The following is a 17500-nucleotide window of genomic DNA, read 5'->3' on the forward strand; positions in this document are numbered from 1 at the left end:
AACTGTTTTTATTTTGACTTAACTAGCAATTTCACGTATTGTATGCATAAATAGATTGAGAGAGATATGTGGTGGTTTGTTTTATGAAGGAATTTCACCTTATGACGTGTTAAAACAATGCTGGGTTAAATTATTCACTGCACCCCTACTTACCGTATATGATTCCCCCCTTTTTCACTTTAATCATGTATTAACCGACGTTTAAACTGTAAATGCACAGCTCTTCCTTTTCTCTTCACATATCTCTCACTCCTGCACAAGAAAGTCGCCTTTATGGCCTTATACCTGACACACACACCCACACACACACACACACACACACACACACACACACACTAAGGCATCACAATACCTGTAGGTGTGGCAGGTGTCGCCAGACTGATGGTCACCGCTATCACCAGCACCACCAATTTAGCTTTTGTTAGTCCCATATTTGTGTTGATGGGCTCCTAAAGGTCCTTGAGTTGATGGGCTTCTAAAGGCCCTGGTGTTGATGGGCTCCCAAAGGCCCAGGAGGTGTTGATGGGCTCCTAAAGGCCCTGGTGTTGATGGGCTCCTAAAGGTCCTTGTGTTGATGGGCTCCTAAAGGCCCTGGTGTTGATGGGCTCTTAAAGGCACTCGTGCTGATGGGCTCCTAAAGGCCCCTGTGTTGATGGGCTCCTAAAGGCCCTGGTGTTGATGGGCTCCTAAAGGCCCTGGTGTTGATGGGCTCCTAAAGGCCCTGGTGTTGATGGGCTCCTAAAGGCTCTGGTGTTGATGGGCTCGAGAAAAAGAAACGGGTGAAAAATGTCTAATTATGTAGGAACCATATATATATTTTACTCTTGGGTTGAATGAAATACTTTATCACTTATAATACTTGTTTTTTCCTCAATTTCCCTTCCCCTCCCCAGTACTCATAAACGTCACTTTTTCACATAAATCACCACATCATCGCAAATGTTACTTTACTATTTTGCTCCGTAGGGTTAAAGTGTTCCAAGTAGCAGATTTGTCCCTCACAGAGCTTCTTGTTCCTACTACTTCACTCCTTCTCACAGTACTTATAAATGTCACTTTTATCACATAAATTACCAGATCATCGCTACTGTTACTCGGCTCAAGATACTACCCACACTAAAGTCTCCTCCCACCACATCATCATGGTTCTAGTGTTATCTCCCACATGATAAAACTCACAATAGTATACAGTATCTCTCCCTCAGTGATGTGGAAAGGTGATATGTGTCAGCTGTGCACGTTCCTCCCACATATGACACCTATAACAATATGATATCCTTATGCATATGACATCTTCACCAGTATGACACCATCACCCAAATGACACTTTTATTCATGACACCTATAGCCATATGACACTCACTAATATGACACATTTACCAGTATGACACCATCCTCAAATGACACCTTCATTCATAACGCCTATGGCCATATGAAACTTTCATTAACATGACATCTTCACTCATATGACACCTATGGCCATATGACACCTTCACTTATATGACATCTTCACTCATATGACACCCATGGCCATATGACACCTTCAGCCATGACTGATAAATACAACCATATCCACATTTGACATATCCACATTACATGACTCATATCCACACAACTACTCACGACTCATATCCACACAACTACTCATGACACATCCACACAAACACATATGACACATTCACACAACCACTCATGACACATCCACACCACATATCTCACATCCACACAACTATCCATGACACATCCACTCTACATTACACACACACACACACACACACACACACACACACACACACACACACACACACACCCCACACACACACACCCACAAGTATCTGAGGTGGGGGTTGACCTGCACTTCTCTTCCTGTAAACTCTGTAACTGTCCTAGTGCTAACACCCTTAAACACTATTGCCCTGACTGTCCCACTGTCAGGGACCTCCGACTACAGGGAGTCACTAACCACTATAGGTCACCACCTACTTAATCATAATAATTTAGATTAGATTTTTGCACTCTACTCAACGGTTTGGTGGGTGCTAATTGCCCATTGTCCTTAAATCGTATTAATATTGTCTCCATATCAAGACATAACGTGTCCTCCGAGACACGACTACGACTGTGTTAGTGTCTGACCGCATGGTCTTGTGACTAGGCTTGTTGCCCCCTGCACTGTACTAGGACCTAGGTGTGTATGTTGACAATGAGCTGAAGTTCTCGGGCCATTGCGAGAAGAAGGTAAATCAGGCAAATAAATTATTGGGTCTTATAAGAAGGTCGTTCAGATATCTAGACAGTCCGTCCCTCGTAACGATCTTCAGGAGTGAAGTGCTTCCCCATCTGGAGTACTGTCACTCCATCTGGTGCCCGAGATATGCTAGGGACTGTCAGTTGGTTGAAAATGTTCAAAGGAGGACCACCAGACTGGTGCCTGCACTTCGGCACCTCAGCTACCCTGAGAGATTGGAGCGCCTGAACTTGCCTAGCTTATACTACAGACGGGCAAGGGGGGACCTAGTTGAGGTGTATAAGCATCTCAGGGGGCACTACTCAGTTGAGTGTCCTTACTTGGAGCTGGCGGACGCTCGCCCCACAAGGGGTCACAGCTCAAGATTGAAGAAGCCGCAAGTCCAGAAAACTGTGAGGGCTAACTTTTTCGGAGTGAGGGTTGTAAACTCTTGGAACAAACTACCAGAGAGTGTTGTGACGGCACCGAGTGTGAGCTCTTTCAAGACAAGACTTGACCAACACTGGAGCGGGTTCAGGTACACCCAGGAGCCGGTGCATGCCCAGTATTTGCCAACAGTGCGTGACAGAGACGTGACCGATCGCCCGGGCGGCTAGCGAGCCGATCTTTTGGTGAAGAAGATAAATGAAAAGGAAAAGTAATCAGAGACGTGACCGATCGCCCAAGTGGCTAACAAGCCGATCAGTGGCGAAGAGGATAAAAGTAAAAGTACAGTATATGTAAAGTACTGATTTAAACTTTACAAACGTCTCTTAATTTGTCAGTATGTTATCGGTCACATCTACGAGAAAGTCCTGCCATATTTTAATCACTATACTGTACATGAACAATAATTTAGTTTTTTATTATTTATTTGTAATGTAGTTTCGAAAATTGGGATATTATGCATATTATAACGCCCGATGTTTTTTCTATTAACTTGGTGTTAATTATATCAAGAATATTTTTTGTTTTTTCATTGTTACTATCTAAGTTAAAATTTTTGTGTTGCAGACATATTCATTAATTACAACAGTCCTTCGCTTCATCTAATTATACTTACGTATTAAACACCCTTCGGCACCTCAGCTACCCTGAGAGATTAGAGCGCCTGAAATTGTCTAGCTACTCTAGCTTATACTACAGACGGGCAAGAGGCGACCTAATTGAGGTGTATAAACAATCTCAAAGGGCACTACTCAATCGAGTGCCCTTACCTGGAGCTGGCGGACGCTCGATCCACAAGGGGTCAGCTCAAGGTTGAAGAAGCCACAAGCCCAGAAAACTGTGAGGGGTAACTTTTTCGTTGTGAGAGTTATGAACTCTTGGAACAATCTGCCAGAGAGCGTTGTGACGGCATCGAGTGTGAGCTCTTTCAAGACCAGACTTGGCAAGCACTGGAGCAGGTTCAGATACATTGAGGAGCCAGTACATGCCTAGTACTTGCCAACGGTACGTAACAGTGACATGACCGATCGCCCAAGCGGCCAAAGAGCAGACCAGTGGTGAAGAGGATAAAAGTAACTAACCTTCCGTAACCTGGAAGCCATTTTTCCCTGTGTTGTGTTGTGTATCAGGCAGTGTGGTATGTGACAGGTTAACTAACATTGGTTGGTTCATCACTGATTAGATTCTGGTAATTATTATCTCTTCTGCCGCAAACACATCCACATAAAGTGTTTGCTTGTGTGTCGGATCCAGTCATAGACCTGAAACTTTACACACATATTACATAGGTCCCAAGGTTGTACACCTTGGTATTACTATTGACCATAGACCCCCGGGTGATCCATGCAAAGTTAGGTTAGGTTAGGTCCGAGAACTTCAGTTCGTTGCCAGCATACAGCCCCAGGTACTTTTTACATTAAGCATATCCAACAGCATACCACCACACGTCAGACGTCGTGATATGATAGTTTTTAATTAATAAGTGCTTTACTTTGTATATTACTGACGTTGTCATGGTCACCGCCCACAAAACATGTGAAACTTTTTGAGTCCACCTGTTGAGACGTCCGTTCTCCCCCCACTTCAGAGCGTCTTAGTCCTCCTTTTTCTCTTTTGTACTTCTTTAGGGACTCGGGTATTTCTTAATACTTCATATGGTGTTTGGAAATTTGAAATTGAGCAGGTGTACACCCACGCAAGTTGACATGTAGGGGGGGGGGGAGGGACGGAACAACAAAAAAGCTGCCACCTATGTAAGGGAGGGGGTTAGCACCAACAAGCTGGCTGTTTATCTCATACTCTGCCTTATCTTTTACTCTTACTTCTCTTGTCTTAGTTCTTTAATTCAATTGTTCTTTCTACTTACTTCAATGGTTACTGCAAACCTTAGTTCTTTTTGGTAGCATGTCGAGGGTCCAAGGCACATGGGTATTGTAATTCTGGTATCAAGTCACTTGGACGGAAATAAAGGTAACTACTGTGGGAGAAATGAATACTCCTAAAATACTCAAGAACAAGTTTATTAATATGGAATCAAAGGGAAAAAGAGATAATATTAACATATAACTACCAGGCTCAACTCCTGGGCTTATTGCAGACTCAGTATATCTTCTTTACTTATTTTCTTATTTACTTATCTTCTTATTTTTACTCAACAGCAATTACTCAGATATTACACACTTACTGCACACAACCTTACTGGTGTCACATTACATTACATAGCAGGACCAGTTCCTTGTCCCTACTCACGATACATAGTTACATGACAACTCCTTGCAGATCACTTTACTTCTCACACCTACTGGTGGTACAAGGCATTACAGTACAGTTACAAAACTTTACTCAGAGTCGCAAGTGGACAACTTTACTTCTCATACATTACTAGGTACTTCTCATTACATCCAGTTATAAGACAAACTGGCATATGATACTTCACAGAGTGTTGGTAGTGCATAGGAGATGCACTCGCACACAACACGTTAATACTGATACCAACAAATACATGGGTCCACTACCCAACATGGGGTATTTATTAACAAACACATACAACCACACTGTGGACCATAACTCCAAGGCATGTCCCAGGGTATAGCACTGGCGCCTCTAACAACTGCTGTTGTGGTCGGTTGTACTCCGACATGAGGCGGGTTTGGGGCCCTCGGCCCACGAGGTGGACCTACCGTCTCAATCATGTTGAATCACCGACATTAATGCATATATTGATCCCTGCTGGTTATCTACTGGCTCCGGGGCAGTCGTTGGGTGATCCGAGAACCACAAATTGGATCTGGGGACAAACGGGAGATGACGTGACGGAGGACGAAGCATGAACAACACAATCACAACAAATCTCTCATCTGGAAACGACAGGCGACCTTTACGTTATATTACTTCTTACACTGGGTGAATGACAATTCAACTGTTAAAGCATGAACACTGATGAACACTGATAATTCACTACATTGACTCAATCAAACTGAATGGCTAGAGAATACTGTCACATACCTGGAGACAAACGGGAGAGCAGACGTCATGGGACGCTCTCTCTGCCTTACCCGTGGTATATATACCCCTGAGTTGCCAGTGATCGCTACTCACGCAATGACAGGAGTTACAAACAAACTAACCGTTACTCATTCAAAGATGACCCTCAGTTGACAAAGGTTTGGTGAATTACTAAAGTTGATTTACATAAACTAATTCAAGATTGAGCTTGCAAGGAGAAAGTGGAAACAACGCAGTGACAACTGTGTTCGAAGGCGGGGCTTACTGGGAGGGATCATGAGTGTAAACATCGAATGGGAAAAACACGCTTCTTCTCGGGGATAGCTAACCAGCTACCCTCTCATGTTTTGCGGTCGTAGAGTTTAATAAGAATCATTAGTTAAAACAGACTAGCAGTCAACGTGACCATGACAGACACACCGTACAGTGAGAGTAAGACCTGACCCAGGAGAACTGGCAGTCACAAAGTACTTGAGTTAACCCTGCGATATAACCGTGTTACAACCACACCTGGGCAAACACAGCTGTCCAGACCTGACCTGACCTGTACTGGAGAATATATCAAAGCATTTCCGTCTTGTGCTTCAGATTTTAAAGACAGAGCTAGCGAGCGACAATGTAGACTGTGTCTGTCTGATCTTGGTAGGAAAGCACCATAAACTTGTAAGATTACCGTCTCTAGATCTATTCCTTTGTGTATTAACCTCTGTCCTGCGTGGCAGTGAGAAGTGATACTGTTGTGCTTATTATGATGTCTCGCACTCAGGATGGGTTGGAGAAAGGAAACTATAAATGGTGGTTATATATATATATATATATATATATATATATATATATATATATATATATATATATATATATATATATATATATATATATATATATATATATATATATATATATATATATATATATATGTACAGTACAGTACAGTGCTAGGGAGTTGCTGTGTGGTGAGGAGCTTGCTGAGAGGTCCTGTTGGGTGAGGAGCTTGTTGAGAGAGCTTGTTGGGAGGTGTTGCGTTGCGGGGCTCTAGGTAGAAGGGATTTCACGGCGAGGTTGGGAGCTTATATAGGAGGTCCGCCGGAAGTAAACGTCGCTGATAGCTGACCCCGCTCTGTCAGACCACTAGGCTTTGGCTGGGAAACTCGAAAAGGGATCGGCTGGTCAGCGACAAACGGCAGTGGCAGTTGTAGGGGAGAGTATCCACTACAATACCACCCTCAGTGTCAAGACCTGACTGAATTACTCAGAATAGGCAAACTGTACTCCAAGCTTTTTCAATAAATTTTTTAAACTAAAACTAAAGCACCCAAGCGATCCTTTCCTGCTTTCAGTACTCGCCAACTATTGGTTTCTCAGGTGATTGGTTGGTGTTGTTAATAATAATAATAATAATAATAATAATAATAATAATAATAATAATAATAAACGGTTTATTAATAGAGTTGCAGCCGGTGGCTGAAAATATACAGACTTACATTAGATTTAGACATAATGATATAATATGCATTGAATACATTTACAGGGCTGTGCAGTACATAAATCAGGAGCTGTTTATTATTTTAACAATAGATGGGATGGTGCTGTTCTTATATCTATCGGTGCGGGCTCTTATGGGCTGAATTTTGTTGTAGTGGCGGACTGCACGAGTTTGGTGGGGGGGACAGGAGGTAGCGATGGCGAGGGTGGTGCAGTAGTCCACTGCCAAACCTTTCCAGTGGTTGGTGGTGGAGGTCACTGAGGGATGGCATTTCCAGGGTGGAGAGAGCGTTGGTGTAGCCGGAGTATTCTGCGCCGAGCATGATTCTGCAGGCCCTTTTCTGTACCTTCTCTAGCTGACGTTGTTGGGTGGAATTGAGAGAAGACGACCAGGCTGGCGACGCATACGTTAGTTTGGAGAGAATAAAGGCGTTGTAGATGGTCCTCAGCTCTGGCGTGGGTGTCCCAAGTGACCTTAGTCTTCGTAGCATGTAGAGACGGTACGAGGCTGCCTTGACTGTGTTATTTACATGGGCCTTCCAGTCAAGTTTGTTGTTATGTTCTTCTGGATGTACTTAATTACTGAAATTAATCCCACCAAATTTCAAGTCTGCGGGTAGATAGGTGGATCAGATAACGAGACGGTGGCTGGTGGTCGACTCTTAAGGTTGAATTATTCATATGAGAGGGAGAGGGGTAGTGGAGGGGTGTGATGGAGTGGAGTGGGGTGGGGTGGGGCTGGTCTTGGCACCCCGAACCATAGATGAACACCATTGCCTCTGCCCTATCGATCCTACCCTATCCCCCTTCCCTATCCCTCTACTCACCCCCTACCCTCCCCTCTTCCCTACCCAAACAGCCACCCTAATGCTTAAGATAATGGGTAGGGTGTGGCTGTCTTAGGTGGTAAATATGTGTGTGTGCCTCTGACCGCGTCCCTCTATCGAACCTCATCCCGTTCGTGTCAGATGTGAGAAGGGAGTTGTACCGCGTAACCCTCAAACGTACATGACAAGTTTTCTCTGGGTACTCAATTATCCTTTGGACCATGAACCACTGGACTATGGACCACTGGACCCTGGGAAATGGCCCTCACTAAATCTCTGGGCGGATGAGGTAGACAAAAATTCAGGGTGTTTCGAAAGTTACATTTTACCCTTCTCCTTTTCTCTCTCCTCTCCTCCACTTCTATCAATCTCTTCCCTCTTCTTGTTCTTCTTCTTTTCCTCTTCCTCCTTTTCCTCCTTCCGTCTACCTTTTTCCTCTTATTACTCCTTCCTTCTTCTCTTCCTCCTCCTGGTTCTTCTTCTCCATCACTTCGTCCTCTCGCCCATTCTTCCCGTTCACCTCATCTTCCTTCCTCCCTCCCCTCCTTCCTTCCTCCCCTCCTTCCTTCCTCCCCCCTTCCTCCATCATACCCCTTTTCCTCCCTCCCCTCCTTTTCTCCACCCACTCTCTTATCTGCCTTTCACCCCCTCCTCTCTCTAACCCCCCTCCTCTGTCTCACCCCCTCCTCTCTCTCAACCCCCTCCCCTCTCTCAACCCCCTCCCTCTGTCTCACCTCTCAACCCTCCCTCTCTCAACCCTCCTCTCTGTCTCACCTGCTTCTCCCCCCTCTTCTGGGGAAATAAGGGGCCTGGGACATCCTAATTAGGGGGGTGGGGTGGGGGGGGTATAAAACAGTAATTCGATCTACGTTCCTTAATTAAACTACATGTGATAATTGTTTGATTATTAATAATAATAATAATAATAATAATAATGATAATAATATTAATAATAATTAATAATTAATAATAATAATAATTAATATTATTATTATTATGTATTATTATTATTATTATTATTATTGTTATTATTATTATTATTATTATTGCTGAGTCATAATTCACCATTGAGTCTACATAAATCACTGCCGTGGGTTACGTGGGTGTGTGTGTGTGTAGGGAGGAGGGAGGGGGTAGGGTGAGTGTGTTGATCCCCGTATGGCGAAATATTCGCTTTGTTTAGGTTGAGACGTGGATGATGGGACGTAGCAGCAGCCTCATTAACTCCGGCCTGACGAATTGATGTTCATAATGACCCGTAGTCATGATGGTGGGAAGTAATTAGTGATCATTTGTCACGAGCTGGTTGTTGAGGGGGTGGGTGGGTCCCTCTCTCTCTCTTTCTCAAAGTTTATCTATCTATCTATCTGTTTACCTCTATATCCACCCATCTATCTATTTATCCATCTATCCATCCATACTTCTATCTATATCCATTCATGCATTTTTATTTACTTATTATTATTATTATTATTATTATTATTATTATTATTATTATTTTTATTATTATTATTATTTTTTTTTAGGCAATCAGGAAGAACCAACTCGACAGCCGTTAGGTTAGGTTAAGATTATGTGTACAGGTTCAACACACGACTCTTCCACGACCCGATTTTTTTCTCCTTGGATGTGAGCGTATATATTAGGGGGTGTGTGTGTGATGATTTTCTCTCTGGCTGGGTCACACACCTTACCCCAGCTTAGTGAAAGAGGATCCTCTCTCCCGTCTAGCCAGTGGCGTAGCTAGAGTGTGTGCCGCCCGGGGCGGCCCTTGAGTTTGCCGCCCCCCCCCCCGTGACCCTACAAAAAATACATATTGCACAGTGACTCACTCTTTTATATATATATATATATATATATATATATATATATATATATATATATATATATATTAAATAGTTTGCCTTACTGTTGTCAGACAAAAGCCACCCCGATCAAAGTATATGGCTTTTGTCTGGGTGGCTTTCGTCTGGGGGGGCTTTTGTCTGTACCCCAGTGAGGATAGTGTCTTAGTATAAAATCGCAATGCTGTGAAACAAAATCTTAATATTTAATCTCAGTACCGCAGCAAAAGTCACATCAATATTTTTTAACCAATACTTTAATATTTCTTACCTTATAGTATTATGTCTTCCAACGAAGTAAATAACTGGATCGAAAACACAAGAGAACTTAAAAGTCGTCTAGCCTCCCCTCGTCTTGTCACGATGGAGACTTGTGGAGAACTGAAGTGAATTGCTTGTAACTGGTGGATTGGTCGGCTGTACATGAACTGATATGACCCGAGACTGCATGGTTTTGCAGCTACTGGAGACGTTAATTCTTCCCTTTGTATCGGCGGCAAGTTAATCCTCGTCGTGTCTGACCTAACACCTGACCCACACCACATGAGCTCACTGGCGTACTTGTTTGAAGTTGTTTCCTTAATCCTCAACAGGTTACAGGTTGTGTGTGTGGGGGGGGAGCATAGCAAGGGTGTACGTAGCTCATGACGTGGCCGTGATGATGTGGGTCAGGTGTTAGGTCAGACACGACAAGGATTAACTTGCCGCCGATACAAAGGGATGGATTAACGTCTCCAGTAGCTGCAGATATGGGTGATGAGCAGACCCAAAAGTGCCGCCCCCCCCTAGCTACGCTAGTGCGTCTAGCCACGCTATCCCACCTCGTCACACTATCCCGCCTCATCCTCAGGCTAGCAGGTGTTATTGTATCCCTCAGGAGGAACAGGATAGGTTGAGGTATGTCATGGGATGGATGGAATGGGATACTGTACCCTGAATATCATGGGGTAGGATAGGATACTGTCTGTACCCTGAAATCCCTGATATTTGAAGTAATCCCAAGTCTACACTATCCTTTCCCTTCCTTGACTATCCCACCTCTTCCTTGGTTTATTTCAGTGGGATAAGGGATAGAATGACCTGTATCTTAACTAGCCATTTCTATCTCTTTATCTGTTAGCATTGTGTAACGTTGTCAGCCCTTCACCGTTCTCTCCCTGCTGAGGCTATTGTACTCACTTAAACTTGTGGGGCTGTGAGGAGGAAGTGCTGGTGTACTTGGCCTTGTGGAGGGTGTGTGAAAGGGTGCCCAATAAACTAGCCCCCAATGCTGCGTGCGGGGGCAAAATAATCGAATCTGTAAGGAAGTGTCTGGATAGATAAATCCCGAAGTCTATCTGGTCAAAATCCCAAAGTCTATCTGGTCGAAATCCCATTACAGGGTATTAATGAACCATTGCTTTGTTTACCTAATGATTGAAGTGAGGACTAGAAACTGATGAAATGGTAGACCGAGTAATTGTTTATTTGTCTGAGGTGGTGAGGAGACGTTGCAGGGAGTTGAGACTTAGGTTTTGGCTGTGTCGTGGAGGGAAGTGTGTGTAGTCCAGCTGTTGTAAGTGTGTGTCTAAGTGTCTTGTGTGTGCCAGAGTATCTTGTGTGTGTTGCTTAGATGGTTTGTTATGACTGAGGTGGGGTGGAGTAGGTAGGGGCTGGTTTGGATTTTTAAGGGGTAGAAGGGAAGTAGGGGTTGGATTTTTAAGGGGTGAAGGGAAGGAGGGGTTGTGGTTTTAAGGGGAGGAGGTGAAAGAAAGGGGTGGAGGGTAGTGTGGAGGGTGAAGAATGGATGTTGGGGTTTAAGGAAGAGGGATTTTTCAATGTGAAATGTGGGAACCGAAACGAAATTCTACAACACTTAAGAAAAACAACAACATTATTATATAAACACTGTACCTTCAAAGAAAATTTACAAGGGAATCAGAGTTAATATATGACCAGCCACTCAGCCAGTTACCTTCGTCCCTGCGTACAATTGGATCATCGACATGCTTTGTGTGGTCTGTGGTTGGGATATCGGTAGTCGCTCTGAAGTTAAATTCGCCAGTTACCTCGGGATGGTTGTGGTTAGTTGGTAATTCGTCACACCTCCGTAGGAGTCAAGTACATGTAGATTTATCCTGGGTCAATCTTACTTACCGTGTTATTGTTACAGAACCTTGTCTTGCCTCAATTTCTTTCGACCGTCTTTCTTTGCCTGAGGGACTTGTTTGGGTGGAATTTAAGGTTTATGTGAAACTATTGAGAGTGTGTGCGTGTGTATATGTAAAGAGTTTCTATTTTTTTTTTTAACTACTATTTCATATATGCTCTAGCTGTAGTATTGTTCTATGAGTCATTTTATTTCAGTAAATACGTAATGCTGTAATTTTAGTCAATAAATTTTTGTGTTCCTTGTATTGCAGGAGTCAGCCAGGGAGCGGGAACACTCCGGTGATGAGAACGCAAAGAATTCAGGCAAAACTGAAGCAGCCGCCAGCAATGCCACTACTGCTGCTCCTCCCGCCTCCAGTAGCCTGGAGTTGCCCCCCAACGTCAGGAGTACACTCTAGAGTCTAGATTCTCTCATCAGAGAACAAACTGCTACGGGAGAGGCTGTTCCAACTGGGGGTGTCGCTCGACTCCTCTCCGCTCTCAGACCCACAGAAGGAACTGCTCTTCAGTAAAGTCTGCTCTGTCTCTCAGGTTGGTCATGCTCACTCAACCTCTTCTGTGTTAGATGTAGGTATTTGAGTTTGTGGAACATTCATAAGTACAGCCCGTAAAGTATGATATGGTGGGCTGTGGTCTCCAATCCTCCGACCTGAGTATTGATTTGAATTGAACTGGAACCTTTTGCTTATCCAGAAATTAACATAAAAACAGCCAGTTTGGATAATGTTGACTTAGCTGAGGCTTTGGTGAGCTGCAGTACTGAGCATTACATTAAAACATTTATTAATTCTCTATCTCTCTCTCTCTCATTTTATCTTTTGGCTTTGCATTCTTTTGTAATAATAACCATTATTCCACAACAAAATTAGCCCATAAGTAGGAACTGTATACTGTCCTATATACCAAATCAGGTTATAAGACTGATAGAGCCAGATAAGATTGTGAGGAAGGCGATTGTTATCAGTGCATATACAATGTGCTGGGAGGAACAACATAGTATTGTGTGGAGCACCTTGGGGCAATGTCTCATTCACTCCTCACTCCTCCTTGTGTCGTCACGTCTCTTGTGTTTTCAATATTCGTTACTGGAATGTATAATGAAGTGTCTAGAGGTAAAGGTGCAGACCATAGAGAGGGAAGCTTAGTGCTTACTTTGTGTTGCGTTTGTGGCAGGGTCAGTGATGGCGGTGACTCTTGATGAAGGTAAAAACTGAGTGAATGTTGCTTAATGCCCCTGGCAGTAGATTCACCTGGATGATAAATGACAACCACAGCAACAAACTCAGAAATCATGGCCACAAAACTCAAGCTCCCACAACGTCTCTCCAAAGAAAGTTTTCGTAAATTAGTGTCCCCGCCTCCCTTGCCTGCTCTTTAATGGAGGACTGGGCACGAGCTTCCTCCCCTGAGGCACTTCCAGATCCAATGCAGGAGGCAGTGCAGGCTCGCATCAATGCGTCTGAGCCTGTTGTTCGTGCTGCTCTTACCTCCCCTGCCCCCACTGATCATCCCATCACACAGTTCGATCTTGACAGTGCTCGTCGCTCTAGAAAAGACACCTCTCCTGGGGATGATCAGATAACCTACTCCGTCCTCAACGCCTGTACTAATATTCTTAACGGCCCCTTGCTTGCTCTCTACAATATGTCTGAACATGGGGTTATCCCGTCCAACTGGAAAAATGTCACTATTATCCCCATCCCTAAGCCGGGAGATCCTGGGAAATATCGACCCATTAGTCTTACCTCCTGTGTTTGCAAGATGATGGAGAGGATACTCCATCGTCGCCTTCTTCACACCATAGGCGGCTTTCACAACTCCCTCAATGGTTTCGTTCAACATCGCAGCACAGCACACTCCATTGCTTCCTTTTATTGCAATCAGACTGCCCGCATCTCCGTCTTCCTTGATATCAAGGGAGCCTTTGATACGGCTCAGCCTGCCCTCATTTTAGCTGAACTTGCGCGGTTAGGGGTTAAAGGGAGACTTCTACAATGGATCGCCTCTTACCTCACTGGAAGTCAGGCCCGGATTCGCGTTGAAGGCTCTATGTCTACTGTTCAAGAAATGAACCTCGGCACCCCTCAAGGTGGAGTCCTGAGTCCCACCTTGTTTAACACTCATGCACTCCATTGCATCTCTCCCGTGGCCGACAGAAGTTGTCCACTCAGGATATGCCGACGATGTCCTCCTCCAAGCCCCTGACTACCTCAGCATGCAGGAAGCCCTTGATCTGGTCTCCAGAGAGTGATTTACTTGGTTTCCTTCTTTCAACTGCGAAAACAAAAGCCATGTGGCACGGTCGTGTTGTACCTCCACCCCTTCTCTTATCAGGAACGCCCTTGGATTGGGTTAATGAGACAAAATATCTGGGTGTGTATGTAACTCGCACACGTTGTCAGATCCCTGAAGTCCGCTATCTTTGAGACATATGCTTTTGGCGTCTCGCTCCCCTCTCTACCATGTGCAGGGGTTCCCTTGGTGCCACCATCCCTGTACTTCTCACCATGTACAAGTCCATTGTCCGTTCCTGTGTCGACTACGTCGCCCCTGCCCTCGTCAACATTAGTCGGACTGCTGTCAACCGTCTCGAAGTTATCCAGAGGAAAGCTGCTCGTATCATCCTTGGGGCTCCTCAGTGGACACGCTCTACTTTTGTATATACCGAACTTGGTCTTTCCCCCTTACAGGATCGTGTCCAGGAGTTTTACCTAAAAACTGCTGTTTCCATTCTACAGGATCCTCGGGGCAACTATGTCCAAACCAACTTGACTCCTGCTGTCCGAGACCGACCTCCATCTAGAAGACAGTGGCGAGGGTCACTCATCCGAGCCCTTGAGGAACATGACCTCCTGCCTGATATTGTTGTCACCCCTGCTGTTGGTTCGTCTCCTTCTCCCTGGCTGGATTTTCAACCTGAAGTGATTGCCCTCGGTGGACCGCTCCCGAAATCCCAGGTGAACCCTGTTATTCTCTGCAAATACCACCTCTCCAGGATCGCTCACTGGTCCCCAGGTAGGGTCGTCCTCTACACTGATGGTTCTGTTGACCCCGCTACAGGTAGGGCCGGGGCTGGTGTCTACATCTCCCGTCCTCATGCCCCTGAGCCTCTCAAACTGTCTCTCAGAGTTTCTGACGGGGCATCCTCCACTCAGGCTGAATTAATAGCCTCCTTGCTGCCCTTCTCGCTGAGGAAGAAGTATGTTTCTTTCCCCTTGCTTGTCTGTTGCCATATTCCAGGTCTGGCTCTCGATGGGATCGTGATTTGGATCAGGGGACAATAAGGACCTCATCCTCCTGCCACGAGGGTTAACATCCACACTTCAGGTTGTGAGGTCAGCCCCAGACATTCCTATGGATACCAGTCATGTCGGTATCTTGGGGAATGAGGCAGCAGATGGTCTTGCCAAGACTGGCTGCAACAAGGCCAATAATCTGACTACGCTTGTTCTTCTAACACTTTTGCAGCTTAGGACCCAAATTCGCTTAAACAGAGAGAACTCGGAAGCAGCTATCCCTAGACACCCCGCCCACCTGGTACGAGTGTCCTCCGAAATTTCTGGACCTCTCTCTCGTGACAGGCCTACAGGAAAGGGTGGGTCGCGAGGGGACGGATTGCTGCCCGTATCATCATTGGGTATGACTTTGCTTGGGAGATTGGTATCCCCAAGATCCCCTGAGCAACGCTCTTGTGCTTTTGGCGCAGCTATTCACAGCCGCACTCCCTTATCCACTACCTCCTAAGATGTCCCTGCACACACAACGCCTGGACGCCACATGGACCAATTACCTACCCACTTCGACGGAGACACGATGATCCTCCCCTATACTGGCCAGATATTTTGTAACACATGATTATGTGTTAAAGGAATATCCTTCCTTCCTTAGGGTTTAGTAAGCCTTTATAATAACAGTAGAAGTCCAAAAATCCGACTGCTTGGGGATTGGCCGGTCCGATTTCGGATTTTCCGGATTCTCAGGCAGTACTTTTAAAATTAAAATTTAAGGAGGAATAAAGAAGAGATGAACAGGTACATTTTGATAGTTTATTCATTATCAAATAAAGCATGCTTCTTTCATCAAAACGAGCAGTTTTAAAGAAAAATAAAGTCAACACTAGACAAAAATGTAAACAAACTGTCTAATACCATGACGAAGTCTTGAAATTCCTAAGCCATCCATCACTAAATGTGCACTCTGATTCAATGTTCATTTACCCTTAAAAGACTTTTGCTTTGGCAATAAGCGCCGCCCAGAAATTGCCATACCTTCTGATCGTTTTAACAAAACCATTCGTGCAACACTTTATCAAGATTTTCTAATTTGGGCCAATATAAACTTTTTCTTTCAGCAATTTTAATGTAAGGCTCAGAAGAAGCTGTGAATTCTAGAATTTTATTCTTTTGCTTTTTTATATCATAAATTGTAGACTTTCCAATGTTGTATGTTTCATTAGAACAGCATTGCTCACATTACATTCTAGTTTCTTAATTATTTCAAGTTTGTCACCAATTTCAATGTGTTCTTCTTTTCTTCACACAACGAAGTTTATCTACTTTAGCATTATTATGGGCTTGTACTCTGTACATGGAAAGAGTAGGACTCAAAATTACACGTTATTGCTGTTTGATTGCTTGTTTTAAAGTGGCGATCGTGGTCGTTTGTTGTCATAGTGCCGCTGTGGCATTCACGCATGCACACATACACACAAAAGATTTATAGTGCCTCAAATTTACATTTCAGTTCAAGCTAATTACAAAACTAACAAAATTAGCTACCTATAATTTACAATTAATTTTATTATTAGAATTATGTAAATTAATTTTTAAAGCAACTCCATTCATTCACATAACCCACCAAAGCCCGCAAAATTTAAAAGTTTGAGTTTTGAAAAGTCCGGATTTCGGTGGTCCGATTCCGGCATCCGGATTTTTGGACTTTTACTGTATTTATACTGTATATACTTGTCACACTTGCCAGATGCTTTGGTGTCATTGTACAGGGTACCTAGTGACAGCACTAGGATCCCGCTTCCTCTATCAGGAATAAACAATTGAAATTGAAATTTAATTAGTGTCTGGAACGCACGGGAAGAGCAGCTTACGCTATACCAACTCCATCTTTAAAAGTCATATTATGTAAATGAAAATAATTCTTAGGTTCTTACCATTGTTTTTTATTGTTGACAAAGTGGATTGGATAGTTGCCTTGAACTTCATTTTGTACTTTCACATGTTTAGGATTTATGCTGGATGGGCTGGTTCTTGATCTAATATATTTGAAGATAATATTTTACGATGCATTTTACAGTAGATGTGATTTAAGAGTGAAGAACATACATACAGATATATCATAAATCATGTACGGACAGTAAATGTAGAGGTAGCAATAGGTACAGTATGGGTACACTACAGTGCTTAATTATCAGAAGTTTTAACCAGAAGCCAATTTTTTTTTTCTGGTTAGAAAATATGAGTTATTAGATGAAATGGAAAAGAATGAATGAACAAGTCTAT

At 43.8% G+C, this 17500-nt stretch overlaps 1 long non-coding RNA gene across 2 annotated transcripts in view; it reads left to right on the plus strand.

Moving 5' to 3' along the window:
* LOC121869413 overlaps window positions 1–17500 on the plus strand; it is a 76584-nt gene that overhangs the window by 47949 nt on the left and 11135 nt on the right. For both annotated transcript variants that reach the window (XR_006089551.1, XR_006089548.1), the window contains exon 2: window positions 12236–12515. This is a non-coding gene — a long non-coding RNA (uncharacterized LOC121869413). The remainder of the gene's footprint in view (window positions 1–12235; window positions 12516–17500) is intronic.

Source organism: Homarus americanus, unplaced genomic scaffold (genome assembly GCF_018991925.1).
Source record: "Homarus americanus isolate GMGI-L3 unplaced genomic scaffold, GMGI_Hamer_2.0 scaffold32583, whole genome shotgun sequence".
NCBI lineage: Eukaryota > Metazoa > Arthropoda > Malacostraca > Decapoda > Nephropidae > Homarus > Homarus americanus.